The sequence below is a fragment of the Simochromis diagramma genome, unplaced genomic scaffold (assembly GCF_900408965.1).
Source record: "Simochromis diagramma unplaced genomic scaffold, fSimDia1.1 OVJJ01000802.1, whole genome shotgun sequence".
Taxonomy (NCBI): Eukaryota; Metazoa; Chordata; class Actinopteri; order Cichliformes; family Cichlidae; genus Simochromis; species Simochromis diagramma.
Genome location: NW_024387492.1, coordinates 12,425,372 through 12,442,475, shown reverse-complemented (window position 1 = coordinate 12,442,475; position 17,104 = coordinate 12,425,372). Strand labels below are relative to the sequence as shown.

Below are 17,104 nucleotides of genomic sequence, written 5' to 3'. Positions count from 1 at the left end.
CTGTGTAGTTATATCTGTTTTATTTGTTACAGTTTTGATAGTAGCAGTTTGACTTATAGAAGACAAAAGAGGCTCCTGGATACTGAATGACCACATCAACAACTCAAACAAGTTCAAAGACTGACAAAAATCATGGAAATCCATTCAAACAGGCTGCAGATCAGCGAAAACTGCAATAAAAGGCCTCAGCTTTTTTGATCACGTCCTATACGATCCTGTGTAACACACGCGCAAACACAGACACACTTTCTAACAGTGGGCTATATCCTGTTAGGCGGTCCTCCAGCAACTTCCAAACAATGTATCTTTTAGATAAGGATCTGATCGCTGTGTGTGTTGAGTGTGTGGGTGTGTATGTATCCGTGTGTGCGTGCGATGCTGGCTATAACCGGCAGTATTCATGCTGCACCGGGCTCTCAACATTTCTACAGCTGTCGCCTCTTGTACTCTCTGACCTCCACCAACAGGTCCTGAGGCCATAAGTCCTCATGGCAGCTACTCAAACTCTCCACTCTGTGAGTGGATCTGCAGAGCCAAGGACAAGTTCTTCAACAGCAGGACGCGTAGAAGCATTTCACACTCTAAACAAATGTGTGGATAAACACGGGCATAGATATAGTACGTGAACACATGCACTGAATAGAATCCACAAAACAACAAAAACAAATGGGATGGAGTTACTTGGCAGCAATTTATCAAAGCAAAACAGGAAATCCTTTTATTCAAGCAAACAAATAGATCTGCAGGAGCGTCTATATTCTAGCAGTTGGTTGTGCTGCGCCAACAGCTGTCCGAGTCTATATGCTGTCTGAAGACAGTGTAACATTACCTGAAACAAGCTGAACTATTTCCAAATACTCAGTGATTAGGCACACACTGCCCTGCCTTGAAAACATCTAACTTCATCTAGCCTAAACCACTCAAGAGTCACAAACGTTCACCTCTTTATGAACAGGTGGGATTCATTAGTCTGAAATGAATGATTTATGGCAAGTTTGCACAGTTAAAAGAATCTGGATAATTAGACTGAAAAACAAGATAAATCAGTTTTGAGCAAGGATCCAAAATTGCTCTTCTACGAGGCCAATTGTTTCTGCAGTTGACACAAAAACGTAAAAAAGAAAAGTCAGAAAGTTTGTTGTTTAGCAAAGGCATCTGCCATTTTTTCTCTCTGCTGTATTTTTATTTTTAAGACTTTTCTCTGAGGTGTTTCTGTTTAAAGGGAATTGTAAATTTCCAAATTTATTTATAATGAAAGAAAAATGATCTGAACATTTGATTGTAACACCACATCAAGACTTTTGTTACACACACTTAAATCCATGGACAGAAACACATTAATCTAGCCCCGCCACCAGTGAACTAAATATCCACTTCCCTTCCACACGCTCAAAAGTCTTCATTTGTTCCATAATGGCCAACGGGCAGTTTTCTGGGGGCCTCAGATGGATAGACCCTCTCTCTGTCGACCCATTGCTAGTCACATGAGCCTCATGAGTGTGCACATCTCCCCCCAGAACAAGGCAGACATAGTGTGTTATCCATCACCGATGGCATTCATATCTCCCAGCTTCAAGCGCACATTGAGTGCAAATCTTCACTATTGGAATCATGTGCAAAGAGATAAGTGCCAAAGCCAAATGGCACAATGGGAAATGATGGGGGGCTCTTGAACAAGAGCACATCCAGTTCTTCTTCCACTGCAGCAGGGGTCAACTTAAGTAAAAGGAAAACCTTCTCAGGAAAGGATCATCAACATCAGCACAGATGCTCTTCTGTTCTCTCTCTCTTTGCTCCCACCGGAAACCTCTCTCCCATATACACATGCAGACACATTTCTCTGTCAATCTGTGATGGATGTCCACTTCACAAATGTGAGCAGATGAAGTCTGGGGATTCCCGTTTCCCAGGGGCCATTGGGTGGCTTTGGCGGGAGAGAGGACCTCTGTTATGTAAACATAACAGGCTGCACTTCCTGCTTGGTCAGAAAAAGGGGAGAGGGAGTGAGCGTGAGCAATGCTTTATGTTATTTCTGAGACAAAACACGGATCATGGAGGAGGACGAGGGAGGAGCAGGACTTGGAGGAACGGGGGTGGCAGAGGAAGAGCCCTTTCCCTCTCAGCTGCACCTCCACTTCCTGTGTGGGGAGGAAGTCCCTTGTTGGATGCACACTGATCTCATTCTAGGTTGAGAGGAGCTTCCGCCCTGGCGAGGAGTGGCTCTTTGAACCGCCAACTAAAGAAGGAAAATTGAGAAGTAAGGTGCATGCACGCACATATCCCTCTACTGATTATCACAGTGGAAACCCCCCCCCCCCCCCCCCACACACAGCCAGTCCGACAGGAAATAGTGCTGCTTGGAACAAACAAGCACTTCCTGTGTGTACTGGGACCTATTCACAGAGAGAGCCCAATCAAAATCCAATGTTTTGTCCACAGCATCATTACCACCATCATTCAGGGGACATTACTTCTCATTTGCTAATAGCTACATGGCCTTATTGATGCTTACACTGCCCCTAAACACCAAACACCAAAAGCAACCCACTCTCTGATGACCCATGTTTGGACTTGTTCTATGCGGAAGTCCGCTTTTCCTTTAAAAGTTAGCCACTAATTGAAATACATTAGCCTTTAATTGCCTCTTTTTTCCTTTCACCCATCATGCTGACAGGCGGCCCAATATTTAAGTTTGCCTCTAATTTGTTGTAGAAATACCACGGCAGCAAGGCAATGTGGCTCAAGGGGCTTTTGAGTTGTTAGTTTACAGTACCATTACATTGAGAGATGGCAGGAACAGAACAGCCATTATATTCCTAGTTCACTGTGCGGTCAGCACTGCACTGCGTCTAACGACGGGAACGTGCTGGGCTGCTGAACTGCTGTAGTTTAAGTCTCAATTAATGCTAAATTATGAAGAACACCACATGATGGTGGCATGTTGTTCATCCATGAGAGCGGCTCAGGCAAAATAAAACACAGCTCCTCATGATGTTACATAATACTCATAAGATTTTAAATTTGGAACTTTTCGAATTTGTCCGTCTCCGTTTTTCATATCTTTTGTTGCTGTTGTGTATCATTTACATAATGCTATTTGCTTTCTCCTAAATATTTTTATTCCTGGTGGTTTAGGCCAGATGACTGTTGTGATAGTATGGTTTAATGCCACAGCAAACACTGCTTCTGCAGCCATGTAATTAATACAACAGGAGGGTAAATGGTGTTTCCGAATCCCTCTTTTTGAAGCTAAGTTTAGCACTGTGGCCATCACATCTTGTTATTTTGCAGCCAGAAGTGACCATACACAGGCCACACAGACCCATGCTAATTATTCCTAAGTGACCTACAAAAAAATACTTCAATTTCACTCACAAAAAACCTTAACAAAGACCTCTTCGGAAACGCTGAGCATAGTTAACCACATAGCAAGAGGGGGAGTTCAGTGACTAAAATTAGCTGAGGTGAGGCACAGCATTAGCTAGCAGCTACAGCTGCCAGTTTCATATACAACCATCACTCAAAGTGGCCTCACCGTAACCTTAAGCCTGAGTACAATTTAAAGTGTGAGTTTTAAAAAACAAACAACATTAAAAAACGGTGCAAAAAATGTAATGAAAACCTAAAAGACTGTGTTTTAATTTTCTGATGTCCTTACCTCACAACATAAAGCGCCTTGAGCTGACTGTTGTTTAGTTTTGGTGCTATATAAATAAAATGTAATGACTTGGGTGTACAAATATTTTTGTAGTGGAAAAAGACCTAAAACTACAAACTCCCCACGCCCCATCGATTCTATTTGATTCTGTCAAGTTTCATTTGGTAGCTTGGACAACATATCGTCATAAACCAAACGTCTACACATCCACACTCTCTCTAAATTATTGATTCACTTTTCAAACAAATGATACCTGCGATAAGACTTCGCTGTTTGCCTCCAAGCCTCCTCTTTTTTTCTTTCTGCCTGTCCTTCTTCTTTGTTTTCTCTTTGTCTGTGTATGTTTAGACCAGGAAGCAGCCTTCTTATCTGAGCACACAACCCCAGTGAACAGCGGGGCAGCCTGTGGAAGCTCAACTCTGGGTAAACTTTGCCTTAACTTTGAAGCTGGCCATGTGAGTGCATGTCCTCAGGGCTGCCTGGAGCACTCAGCACCGGTGACTCTCCAAAGAGGAGGTCAATGGGACAGGTAAACAGGAAGTGCCAGCGTGGTGATTGACAGCCTGTTTAGACACAAAGAGATGGATACTCTGGGAATGCTAAGTCACAGACAAATGAGCACTCACTAGATGCAGCAGGGCACAAGGCTGCTTTCTTGTTCTCTTAATTAACTACAAAAGAGCTTTCATTTTATGTTTTTTATGTTTATTTTCATATCTTGGGCCTAAATTTTGTGATTTGTGGCAGTCTTTTCCATCGGGCCAGTAACTCTGTAACTTTAGGAATGAGATTTGTGACATTTTTCTACCTATCCACCTTGACCTTTCATGTCCTTGCATTTGATTGCATTATATATTTGCCTAACCCTGATCTTGGTTGTTCAAAAGTGGGCTGTAACATAAAACAACTAGTATACACTATTGGGGATTTCTTTCCCAAAGGCAAGCTGTTTGTTTCTGACATAACACTGGTTTCTTTTCTGACCCCATAAAAGAGGAAGTTGTTGTCTTTTTCCCACAATTCATATTCTAAATAAGGTCAAAATATTGAACTAATGGCTTAAGGGATAAGGGATCTCTCCATCTTTTTAGCCACAGACTTTTTCTTGTGTCTTTACACTCAGAATGAGGCATGTTTTAGTTCATTTTAAGTCTGAAAACCTTTTGTAGGGTTTTAGCTTTTGGAGTAATTACAAGATTTATGAGCTGCAGCAACACATTCTGGAAAGAAGGTTGAAATAAGGTCTAACAAAGACGTATACTCAACATGACAACACTTTTTAGGTGTTTTTGAAAATAACAGGAGAGGGGACTGAAGAGGACGAAAGATTAAAAAAAAAAGATAAAAGACGCACGCATACATGTTTCTTGTAAAGCTTGCAGCAGATATGACATTACAGTGGCAGACACACCCATCCCATCTTTAAACAAATTAATGTGAAGTATAAAACCAGAATACTAAAGCCCTCATGGGTGATGATGACAGGAGGTAGCATATGCATCTATGCCATATAGATTGCTGAGGTATGCTTGCAAAATTGCAGTTGGAATATATCAAAATTAACTGGATCAAATATAAAATTGTGGCGATTGTGGCTCAAGAGTTGGCCGTTCGCCTTGTAATCGGAAGGTTGCCGGTTCGAGCCCCTGCTTGGACAGTCTCGGTCCTTGGGCAAGACACTTCACCTACTGCCTAGTGGTGATGGCCAGAGGGGTCGATGGCGCGATATGGCAGCCTCGCTTCTGTCAGTCTGTCCCAGGGCAGCTGTGGCTACAACTGTAGCTTGCCTCCACCAGTGTGTGTGAATGAACAGTGGAATTGTACAGTGCTTTGAGGGTCTTGAAAAGTGCTATATAAATGCAATCCATTATTATTATAAAATTGTGACACTTTGAGGTGTGAAAAGGGATCCAGTCTCCTGCATTCCCACCCTGACCATTCCCATGCAGCGATGCTGAGGGTGCTTGCAGGCTAGCAACAACCTGGGTGGCAGACTGAGGTCTGGCACTGCAGCTTGCTCACGCTAATCACGTTGATTGTTGCGATTACAGACCATTTCCCCTCCTAGTGTCATGCTGCAACTTACTGACCTGGATCTAACAGGAAGTCCTGCTCGCCATAGGCAATCTGTCTTCCTGTTCTCCTCCATCCAAGTCCTCACCACCCACCCATCTACCAAAAACACCCACTCCCTCCCTCCTTTCCGCAACTCAAACACAATCAGTCCAAAGGTAACTTAGGGACTGTTTCCTCAACCCTTTGCCAAGCATGTCATTGCCAGGAGGTTTACTAGAAACTAGCTCTCTCACACACACAAACATACACATTCTAATATTGTGTCTACACTTCCCTTTTGGCCAGCTTCCTCTTTTTCACTGGGGGCTTGCAGTGGGATAAAGTCTTCCCTGTTCCTGTGTGGCCAGCAGGCATGCAGATGTTTGTGCCCTGCTCTTTGCCCATATGTTTATCAGATCACATTGATGTTTCATAATCTGCGCTATAAGCACTGAGCAGATAACAGGCCCTTTGATTTGGGCCTGATTTCCCCTTATCCCCCATGTTAAATTTAGCACAGTGATTACTAAGTGAGATAATGGGCCTCGGTGGCCTCGTGAAAATCTTATGGGACACACACATACATACAGACACACACCGGTCCTGCTTGGAGGATGTGAGTTTGTATGGTCAGAAAAGATGGAAGTGTAATGTTCAAGAATGTAACAGTCAGAGATGCCGATTATAAGATACAGCTACAACAGTTTATCACATCTCTTTTCAAAGGAACCAGGTGATTCTTCAGTTCTGGCAAAACTTCAGTTGATTGCAATATTATATTATTTTTACCTCATTTGTTTGCAACATAACAGCATATCATTATTGTTTCAGAGGCACAGTCCCATCAAGCCTCTTTGTAAGACACAGTTGCTAATTGGTAAATTCCAGTGTTTCCAGTCCCATTGCCACAGGCGGGTGGTACTATAAATAGGATGCCACCACAGCAGCAAGTCATGAAATGTCATTTCTTCTAAATATTTGATGATCGGCTGTAAGGGGTATTATTGTAAAGTGTAACTGAGTGGTAAGGCTCATAATGTGTAAAAGTTTGTTGGGATGTTTCGATTGGCTGAGCAGCTCCTGTAAGTGCAATGTATAGGTGGCCCAGTACTTTTGTCCATATACTGTAACAACTCTTTCTTCAACTCCTTCTGCAGCTCAGGAGGTAGAGCAGGTCATCTGCTGGTTGAAAGTTGGTGGTTTTATCCCTGCCTCCCCCCGTCTGCATGCCGAATATCCTTGGGCAAGATAATAACCCCAAGTTGCTCTCCGATGCATCCATCGGAGTCTGAATGTTAGTTAGAAAGCATAGAAGTGCTTGTGTGAATGTGGCATGTTGTATAAAGCGCTTTGAGTGCTCCGGGAGAGTAAAAAAGTGCTATATGAGGATCAGTCCATTTACCATTTGCTGGACATGCATACTCTGCATATTCAATAAATGAACAAAAAACAATCCTCACACATCCTCCTCATCCTGTGGGAAAGGTGCAGAGAAATAATAGTTTGCACACAGCAGAATTACAAATTCCTTATTTATTGCATGACAGTAACACCAGGCAACATCATCTTAAATCGCCTGAGAACAGTCACATGACCATGACTAATACCAATAACATCCAATCAAGCACCAGATCTTATACAGGACAAGTATATTGATAAGATTCTTCTAATCTAAAGATTACACTGAATAACAGAATCCAGGTTATGTAAATACGAAGTTTTGAGTGGATAAAAGGCAAAAAAAGAAAAGAAAAAGAAAACGTGATGCTATTAAAAATGTATTTCCTTCAGTCTCATCAGTTTTTTTTACCTGCCTTGCCATGACTTCCACCTTAAACCGATTTCTTTTCGGTCCAGGTACAGTTTGTCATAACAGTTTGATAAATATAAATATATGTATACATACATATATATATTTAGAGAGAGAGAATATATATAAAAGATTGCTAATTACATACCTTAAAAAGAACACAGGCACTTAAAGAGGAAAAAGGAGGAGGAAACGTTGGCATGACCTCACACAAAAATGCAGCTTAATTGATTAGTGAATCACATGATGGAAGTCAGAAAGGATGGAGGAAGGGGGGAAGGCTGTTGAGAAAGTTTTTTTTAGAAGGGAAGGGTGAGGCTCTTGACCTTGTGGAGGGCATAAAGGTCACAGGCCTGTAGGTTACTGGTGCCTGTCAGGAATTCATCCGCAAAGACCTTCCGTTCCAACACAATCACATCAATTGACAGCAAAGGATGATCAATGATGACAAGACAGGGCGATCTGATGGGTCAGTGGGTTGTAGTGGGAACACAGTGTCCCTGAATCTTGAATATTAATCATCCCATTATCTCTTTCTCTGATTATATCTGCCACTTGTTCATCTCAAAGTGTGTTTCTGTCCATTTCTTACAGTATGTCCATTTCTGTGCGTAACATCCATGTGTCATATAAACAAATGAGCATTGCATTCCAGCAGGTGGCATGCCTTTAATTTCCATGCGCACTAAACCATGAACAGATGGAACAGCATGGTATGTCTGGCATATTACCTTGTTGGTGGTCAAACTGAACTCGATGCCCTCTACGTTCATTTTCCTGCAGCGCAACTGTCCTTTGTGAGGAGACTCAAAGTCACTGAATGCACAGAAAGACAGAAATGTGCAACTGGGAGCTACATACTAATGCTCTTCTGTTCTTTTACCTCACGTGAGGTATTTATATCCCCAGCTTTCATTTCCAACTTCAGAAACTTCAAAACACATCATGCAAACAAAGCCTCTATATATAATGTGCTTTGCATACATTGCACATTTTTAATCTAAGTGTCTAATGCCAACGGGAATTGACATTTTTTGTTGCTTAGAACAATCATTTTTGTGTGCCAGGCATGCTTTCATATTAAAAGCTTAAGGGAGGATGATGTGAGAGTGAGGGGAGGAGAGGAAAAGAGAAGAAATAAACCAAGGCTGCCACATGCCTGTCAATACTCCAACCAAAGCCAATTCTCTAGAGACCATCAGGGGGACCGTCAGTGGGAGCATCACTATGACAACGCCTAGACCCCCAAAATCAGGACTTCAAAAGTGGAAAGGCATCCCACTGAGTGAGTGGGGGACCACCTCCTACAGTCATTTACATCTCATTAGGAAATAGCTGCCGTTTAGCAACGAGGCGCTTAAACACACGCTTATTCCATACCGTACACATGCTACTAGTATATGCTACTCTTATTGTATTTCATACATTAGGCACAACCAGTTTTTAGTCCAATACATGGCACATTAGCCTGCTGAAAGTATGTATTAAAAGATGGGCACACTGTGGTTAAAAAGGGATGGGCATGGTTAGGTAGGCTGAGATATTTAAAAAATGCTTGTGCTCAGCTGGTACTAAAAGAACCCAAAATATGCCAAGAAAATATACCCACACGCCATTACACTGCCAGTAGCTGGCTGAACTGTTGAGACAAGGCAGGATACAAGCTTTAATATTGCTTAAAATCCTCACCATACCATCCAAATATTGCAGCACAACTGAGACTGATCTGAGTAGGCAAGTTTCTTTAATCTTCTCTTGTCTTCTGTTGTAAATTGTAGCCTCAGTGTTGTGTTCTTAGCTTACAGGAATGGCACCTGGTGTGATCTTCTGGTGCTGTAGCACAGCGGTCCCCAACCCCCGGGCCTCGGACCGGTACCGGTCCGTGAGTCGTTGAGTTGAGGCTCAGGTGTGAAATGTATGGTTTTCAGGGTTTTTATCGATTTTCAGCGTCATTTTGTTACCATTTTTATCGTTCACTCAGTTTTCCTGGGTGTTTTCACGTGTGTTATGAATAAATCTTCTTTTTTTCGGTACCGGTACTAGTTTTATTTTGTTGTATTTATCCGCGACACCCTAAAGGCCGGTCCGTGAAAATATTGTCGGGCATAAACCGGTCCGTGGCGCAAAAAAGATTGGGGGCCACTGCTTTAGCACATCTGCTTCAGGGTTTCGCATGCTGTGCATTCTGCAATCCTTGGTTGTAACAAGTGGATTTTATGAGTCACCTTATTATCAGATTGAAGCAGTCTGGCCAGTCTCCTTGGACCTCTGGGACCAACAAGGCATTTTTACCCAGAGAGCTGTCACTCACTGGATATTTTCTCTTTTTTGGATCATTCTCTGTAAATCCTGGTGATGGTTGTTTGTGTGAAAATCCCAGTAGAGGAGCAGTTTCTGAAATACTCCAACTAGCCTGTCTGGCACATACCATACCACATTCAAAGTCACTAAACTCCCCTTTCTTCCTAATCTTGATCCTCGGTTGGAACTTTAGCAGGTTGCCTTGACCATGTCTACATGCCTCAATGCATTAGATAGCTAATGCATTTTTTTTTATTTGAAGATTTTGTCAATCAGTTGATGAATGGATGTAACTAATGAAGTGGCCAGTTACTGTATGTAATGTAATCATTAGACATTCATGCATTTATAGGTTTTTCCAGACTGTGCATCTCTACTACATTTCATTATAGCTTCAATTACGCAGTTTTAATTTTCAGTTTTACCAAATAATTTATCATAATGTATCGTTCAATATTCTTACCTTATGTGTCTTAGTGTGGTGGCAGTTCAACAGACCTGACGTTTGGTGGTTAAAATTATGAGCTCTGAATACTGTCGGAGGGTCCAGCACAGGAGGAAAGAATCACTCATCGCAGAGACAAATGGATCCTTTGCCCACTGATAGCTGGACGTTGCTAGCACAGACATTTTTCTGGACGGCCGACTTCCTGTTTAGGCCAGAGTTCAACAAATCACTAATGATATCATTAAAACGGTGCTAACGACACTACTTCCTGTCAACACAACCATTCACTTAAAATTTATTACATTGGTTTCCTTTGCTTGCCTTTGCGAGCAAATAATTCTTCTTTCTTCTCTTCTCTTTTTTTGTCTTTCTTCTTCTCCTTTCTTCATTTTCTCTCTTCTGCTCAACCCCTTCCTAATTCTCGTAAGTCACACTAATCTGACTAGAGCAGACCGACAGGATGGATCATGTCTGCAGGAAGCAAAAAGTTCTCGGTTTTTTTCAGTCTCTTCAAACTGCACATTGATGATCTCAAGGGTGATATATAGACCAGGAGGCTGGGAACCCAACCCTCGAGGAGGAATGTATTTAGACACGCACATACGTGCATAAACAAATGTTCACATGTGAACACACACGCAGACGCACTGTGGGCCTCTCCTGCCGGAGGTGTTGAAATGCTTGCAAGTCTTGAAATGCCAGTTGAGATGCTAAGCTCTCCTTTCACACACTGTGCAGCAAGAGGCAAGAAGCCTGACAAATGGATGCGTTGAAACATATTAACCATCTCCCTTTGTGAGCAGACAAACATTTAGTCTTGCTAATGACCCCTGAGGATCAAAACAAACGCAAGGAGATAAAGACGGGTCGAGGAGGAGGGGGGGGATGCTAAAAAGAGCTCATTGACCTCCATCAGAGCTTTCCCGGGTTCACTGGGGCCAAGAGCTGGTACTGTGCAGATTATCTGTTTATGAATATACATAATATGGAGGGGAAGTGAAAGATTTTAATACCTGTTCATAGACATGAGGGTGGTGTTAGGGAACATGCAGTGCTTGCATGTGTGAGGTAAAGACAAATCCAAACAAAAACTTTTGATATCGCTGTCTCCATCGGTGTTCATCAATAAACAAGTCACTTAGCGTAAAGCTATCTAGCTCCATTTCCCCCTTCAAAACCCACATGACCGTTTATCTTGAGTCACAGTCAAGCTGGTAATGTTATCATTACACAAATGCATAATGCGTTATCTGTCCCGCTATCAAAACTAAGCAACAGCTGCACTAACCAGTCAGTGGAGGTCACCCGCAGTCATGAATGTCACTTTCAGCACGTGTACTGCTGATTTGTTAGCACACAAAACAAGATCCGTTAATGTTTTAAGATAGCCTGTGTTGAAATGCTGCGTTAAACAAGGCTATTGTGGTTGCTGCTGCAAAAAACTGAAGAAGGAAAGTTTATATTTGTGGGATATATTTGTTTATATTTGTATTTGTAGGATGTGCACAAAATGAAAATGAGAGTGGTGAATCTGAGGTATTTTGGGTTGAATTCTGGCAGCAACCTTAACCTTTTTAATAGTAAGAGAAGCAGAAAGCAGGTGTAAAAACCGCACTGAGAGTGTTTGTGGTAAACGTATTTGAAACAGCTGCCTGTTTGCATATTCGGGAGATAGCAAACATTATTAAAGTTCAATTGGAGGTGTGATTTTGTCCAACTCATCTGGAAACCGGACGTTTGTCATCTGATGATCCATTCCTGTCTAATCTGCTGGACATTCTTTAAGAAGCTGATGAATTCGAAAAAGAAACAAATAAGAACCTAAATTGTTGTCAGATGATTGTCACTGGTTTTAAGAATGCATTTTTGTATACGTTCCCTCTTTTGCTCTTCACGTGGACTGCTTAATTGCATGCAACCAAAGACTGCTCAGATGTGATTGGTCAACAGTATTTGGAAGAGAAACAAAAACCACAAACAAATCTTGTCGTCTTACGAACATCTGCATATTCATTACATACGGATTATTCTCCACTGGAATTTATTGGGGTGTCTCTAGGAAGCTCACTACTTAGTTTCTAAATGTGTCTGTCCTGTCCAGGTGGTCCATGTTTGTCCAGCTCTTTCCTCAAAAACAGGTGTGTGCTACAGCCAAATGTACCCCGATGAGAATGCTCAGAATGAACTAAAACAGTGACACTGCTGTCTATAAACACAACAACGAGCTGAAAGACACTGCTGAGTCAGGTGGCCATTCTCTCTTTCTAATGAGCAGGCATCGGAGAGTTGCTTATTGTATGGCTTTTCTTATCAGACTGGAGTTTATTTAACAGTCTGTGGTTTTTCTGTGTGCGTGTGACTGATACCCACACCAATATCAGTTAAATAAGGCTTCCTTCCCCTGATTCACAGCTCCACAAACACACCAAAATCCTCCCTTTTTTCCACAAGAGAGCAACAATGGGCCTATAAAGCTGTCAAGGCAAAACTGAATTTACACTCACCACTTTAAACGGCTAAGCCCTGCTCCCAGGCTGTGTCTGGCGAGCTTTTTGTAAATAGGTGCAGCGGGGCCGTGGGTGCGCGTTTTCCCTGTGATAGTGTCCAAGTGATGGAGTGATGGATAAATTTTCCACCTCTCTGTGAAAAGATCAGATCAGACTCAGTGGATCACATTAGCGTGACCCATGCTGTTAATTTATCTCATATTGATTTCCAATTGTGCATCGTTGGGAGGCCTGGAGTTTGGTTTACAGTCGCGACTTGATCCATAACTTGCAATGTGATCCATGCCACAACAGCGATGGACAATTACACCCAATGCTGCATCCTATTTTACGCTTTATGGGAACTGTTGAAGACCAGAACTGATCAATTTAATGAATAAATAAACAACTCCCTGATACGGGAGATCTACGATGTAGGTAACATCTAGTCCCACTTTCACAATGGGATTGTTCCTCAGTGCAAACACCTTTTGAAATCTTTTTCTTTAACGTCATCAAAAAAAGGTGAAAACCCAAACAAAAAAAGTAGATACTCATATCACTTTATCTCTGAATAAGCTCCCACACTGTGGCTGGATGCCTGCTCATCATTTGCATGACATCTTTTTATGCATTCCTGAGCTGACACTGGCAAGTAAAGATCCTAACAGTTGATGTGTTTCTGTACTCCCCTGGCAGCAACCTTCAATGAAGCCAAGCTGTATCTTTTCTCACACTGAGATATGATGACACTACCTGTAGTTACAATGGCTTTGCTTTTGAAACATAGTCATGCAAATTTGCTTTTATGTTGCAAAATATTTTCTGTGGCTTTCTAGACTTTACGTGGAAATGTCTCCCAGGGGGTCAGTGTGCTGTTGTATTCTCTCGCACCTTCAAGGATCTCGGAGCACGACAAAGGAAGCATTAACCTGGGTGGAATAGATTGCAGTAGAAAACCTGAAAATAATATTCAGAAGCATTACTCAAGTGGAAAAAGTGATGTTTACATGCTTCATGAATCATGTGATGTGCCGAGTTTAATTGCACAGGTAGACCTGTAGGCATACTTAAGACACAGTTTGAGGGCAAGATCTAACAAGACACTTCTTCACACAGGCACACGTTTGGCACTCTCAAAATGTAATATCTAAAGGCCAAACTACTTCCTCAGCAAGTTTATTCTTCCCAAAATAGTCCTGATGGGAAAACAAGGACCAAAAATAGACATGGGAAAACAAACATTTTTCCAAGCATATCTGTCATATTGGTTTATATGGCTTTCTAATGGTCGAAAAATGTTTTTGGCGGGGTTTTTCACCGAGGAATGGCAATAGAAATCTCATAGAAATTCCTCAGGGCTTTGTTGCAACTCGCTCCTTCTTTCCCTTACAAAGTTAAGTGTCTTACAAAATCCTGGTGAAGTCATAACTGGCGGCAGCATTAAAAATAAAAGGCTTCCTTTAACCTGAATCATCATCTGCTGCATGTGAACGGTCAGATTCCACTCAGGACTTTTGGAAGAGACATGCGTGCTCCTTAACAGAAAATCAACCACGGTGTCCATGCATGACATCTGGCTGGCCTTAAACTGCATGCTAGCTTGACTCTAAAGAGGATTAAAAACTCATAAAGCATAAATTATATATTACACTGTCCTCATGAACCAGTGCCAAGAAATAAAGAAAAAAAGGGTGGATCAGTAACTTCAAATGAGACTGAAGCGGTTGGATTTCTGTGAAGGTTTCTGTTAAAGGTGCAGTGTGCAGGGGGATCGATTGCTATAAGCAATAAGAAAGGGGTTACTACTTTCCTAGATCAAACCATTGGTAAATGGCTGTGATTGGCTGTTTCACTGCTAGGCATTTGAAAAAGGGCATGTTGCAGCCTTATGTTTCTTTTGGGGACTTAGCTAAGTTGCTTTTTACATCCTGACTTCTGGACACACACACACTAAAGAGAAATCTGTAAAAAAAAAAAAAAAAAAGCACCAAAGCTCAAAGTTACATCAAGAGCCAAAACCTTTAAATGAGTTTCTATTTGTTAAATACAGTTTTCGCAGGTTGGTCATCAAACTCTGAAGGCATTCAAAAAAATCAGCCTTATTGGAGTTGACTGTTATACTGATATACCCATATCGTCTCCCAGCTGTTCCTCCACCCAATCCATTCTAGCTCTACAGATGTAGCAGGCCCTTTTACTTGAATCCCTACATTTTGCACCTCTTTGTTTCTACAGTAGCCTAAAATGGGCAAACCAAACACTGGCTCTAAAGAGAGTCTCCTGCATGTGTGTGTGTGTGTTTGTGTATGTGTGCATTTTTAGTGAAATTTCCTTAAAACATTTGTGAGGGGAGGGTGAAGCGAAGGGCATTCTGGCTGTAGTCTGTAACCCTAACCACTAGATGCCACTAGATCTCAGACACTGCTTCCTCAGGTGGACCTTAGGGATAAGGTTACCACCTATTTTACCTTGGGGGCGGGGGGGTAAGGTAAATGTGAAGGTGTTGGGGGAAGGGGTGGGTGTGTAGGCTCTGCTGTTTAGGTGTGGTCTATGGGATGGGGGACTTGCTGGAGCTGAAATCTAATGGTGTGGATCGAGAACAAATACGGCCTCTTCTTGGAATTGGTTTGTTTTAGCAGAGGATTGCCACTGTGCAACCTGACCTGACACGATTACAGAAAAAGAGACTCAATGCCTTACACAGACTGAGCAGAGCACAGGTTAATTTATGACCTGAAATTGCTGGATTTGTACAAGGATTTTCTAGTGATGACACTGTGAAACGACTGTCTCGACTCTAAATACACCAGGCAGGAGTGATTTAAAACAGAAGCCTAGTTTAAATTAGGACTTAAAGTCAATAAACCATGTGTGTTTTAATCATACACATCTAACATACATGTATACAATGTTTTAAATAAGTAAACAAGTCTGTATTTCATTTCCAAAACACTCAAGGAGAACATACACCGTGGAAGGCTTGTGAATATTTGCAAGTCATGGTGATGTGATCACGTATACCATATCTTCAAGTCCACTACATCACTGAATGTTTGCTCTGAATGATATGTGACATCAGTAAGAATCAACACACACGTACGCAGCCATCACACACACACATTCTGATGCGCACAATTCAAATATTAATATCGTATGAATGCTCTCTGACCGTACACAGCCTGTCAAAGCAGTAGAATTTACTCACAACATGCTTGTATTTGCGCTATCCACTGGGGTGACTTATGAATCTTTTATCAAAACTGGCCTAATTGCTTAACCATCCATGTCCCGGTCCAGTGGTGAATGCTGGGAGGGGGCACTGGGCATGCAAATTGTCATAAAAACAAGGAAAGCATTATTCCTCCAGCATTTTTCCACCTCTGGCAAATCTGTCTTTTTGTCTATGTAATTATGGATTCTAGTGAGCTACATATTAAGCAACACATTAATTTATAGTTGACAACTTCAGGGAAAGAGCTGGAGTTGCCTCTTTATCTTATTTAGGCTGGGAATGAGAATAGCTTTCTTCTGTTATACTTCAAATAACAGGTGATAATATTTTAAGAACGTCTGGGCAATTTCAATGCAAAGAAATGTGTGTGTGCATCGCTTCATCTCATCTGGTTCAGCAAGTGTTTTAACTCTATGCCAAGACACTTCATAACACCATGAAACCAGCATTACTTTTCTTTGACAGTTTGTTTTTGTTTTTTTGCAGTAAACAGCTTCCTGTGCTCAACTGATCCACAGTGGACAATAAATAAATAAATAAATACAAAAAAACCCTTTCCCTTCTGTTCTCACTCCCACTCGCTGCCCTGTTTCACAGCAGAGGAAGCTGCCGAAGGGTCAAGCTCAACAGTAGTTTGAGAGAAATAAAAAGGATCTAACTGGCAAGAACCATGATTTCATGGCGTTTCTTACTCCAAACCCCCATCTCTCCATGTTCCTGGGAGCTGCATAAAAAGTCCCAGGAAACTCCCTACTACTCCGTACACCAAACAGCTGCAGATTCTCACTTTTCGCTGGCTTTAGTCCTTTGAACTCAACCTCAACCCCTCACAAAAAAAAAAAAAGTTTGTTGATAAACTAAAATGGACTTTTTCTGTTATGAAATGTCTGGTAGCTCTAAATTTAAAACATCATTTTTTTTAAATTCATTAAGAAATATATCATTGCAGTCACGTTTATGATTAATATCAATTGTTCATAAGAGGAAAAAAGGATAGAATCTCAAAATATTAAATGCTGTTTTTATCATCTTCCATTGTTTGTCTGAAAATAACTGGAAGCCGTCACTCTTCCTGCCCACAGCTGGCGTTGAACCGGAATCTGCTTTGTAA

At 41.7% G+C, this 17,104-nt stretch overlaps 1 long non-coding RNA gene across 1 annotated transcript; it reads right to left on the bottom strand.

Annotated features, from left to right (window-relative positions):
- Positions 1-297: 297 nt before the first annotated feature.
- LOC120725319 lies at positions 298-5,288 on the bottom strand. The gene is made up of 2 exons (XR_005694094.1): positions 3,912-5,288; positions 298-2,236 (listed from the first exon to the last, which is right to left on the bottom strand). It is a non-coding gene; the product is annotated as an uncharacterized LOC120725319 (long non-coding RNA).
- Between the last annotated feature and the right edge of the window lie 11,816 nt (positions 5,289-17,104).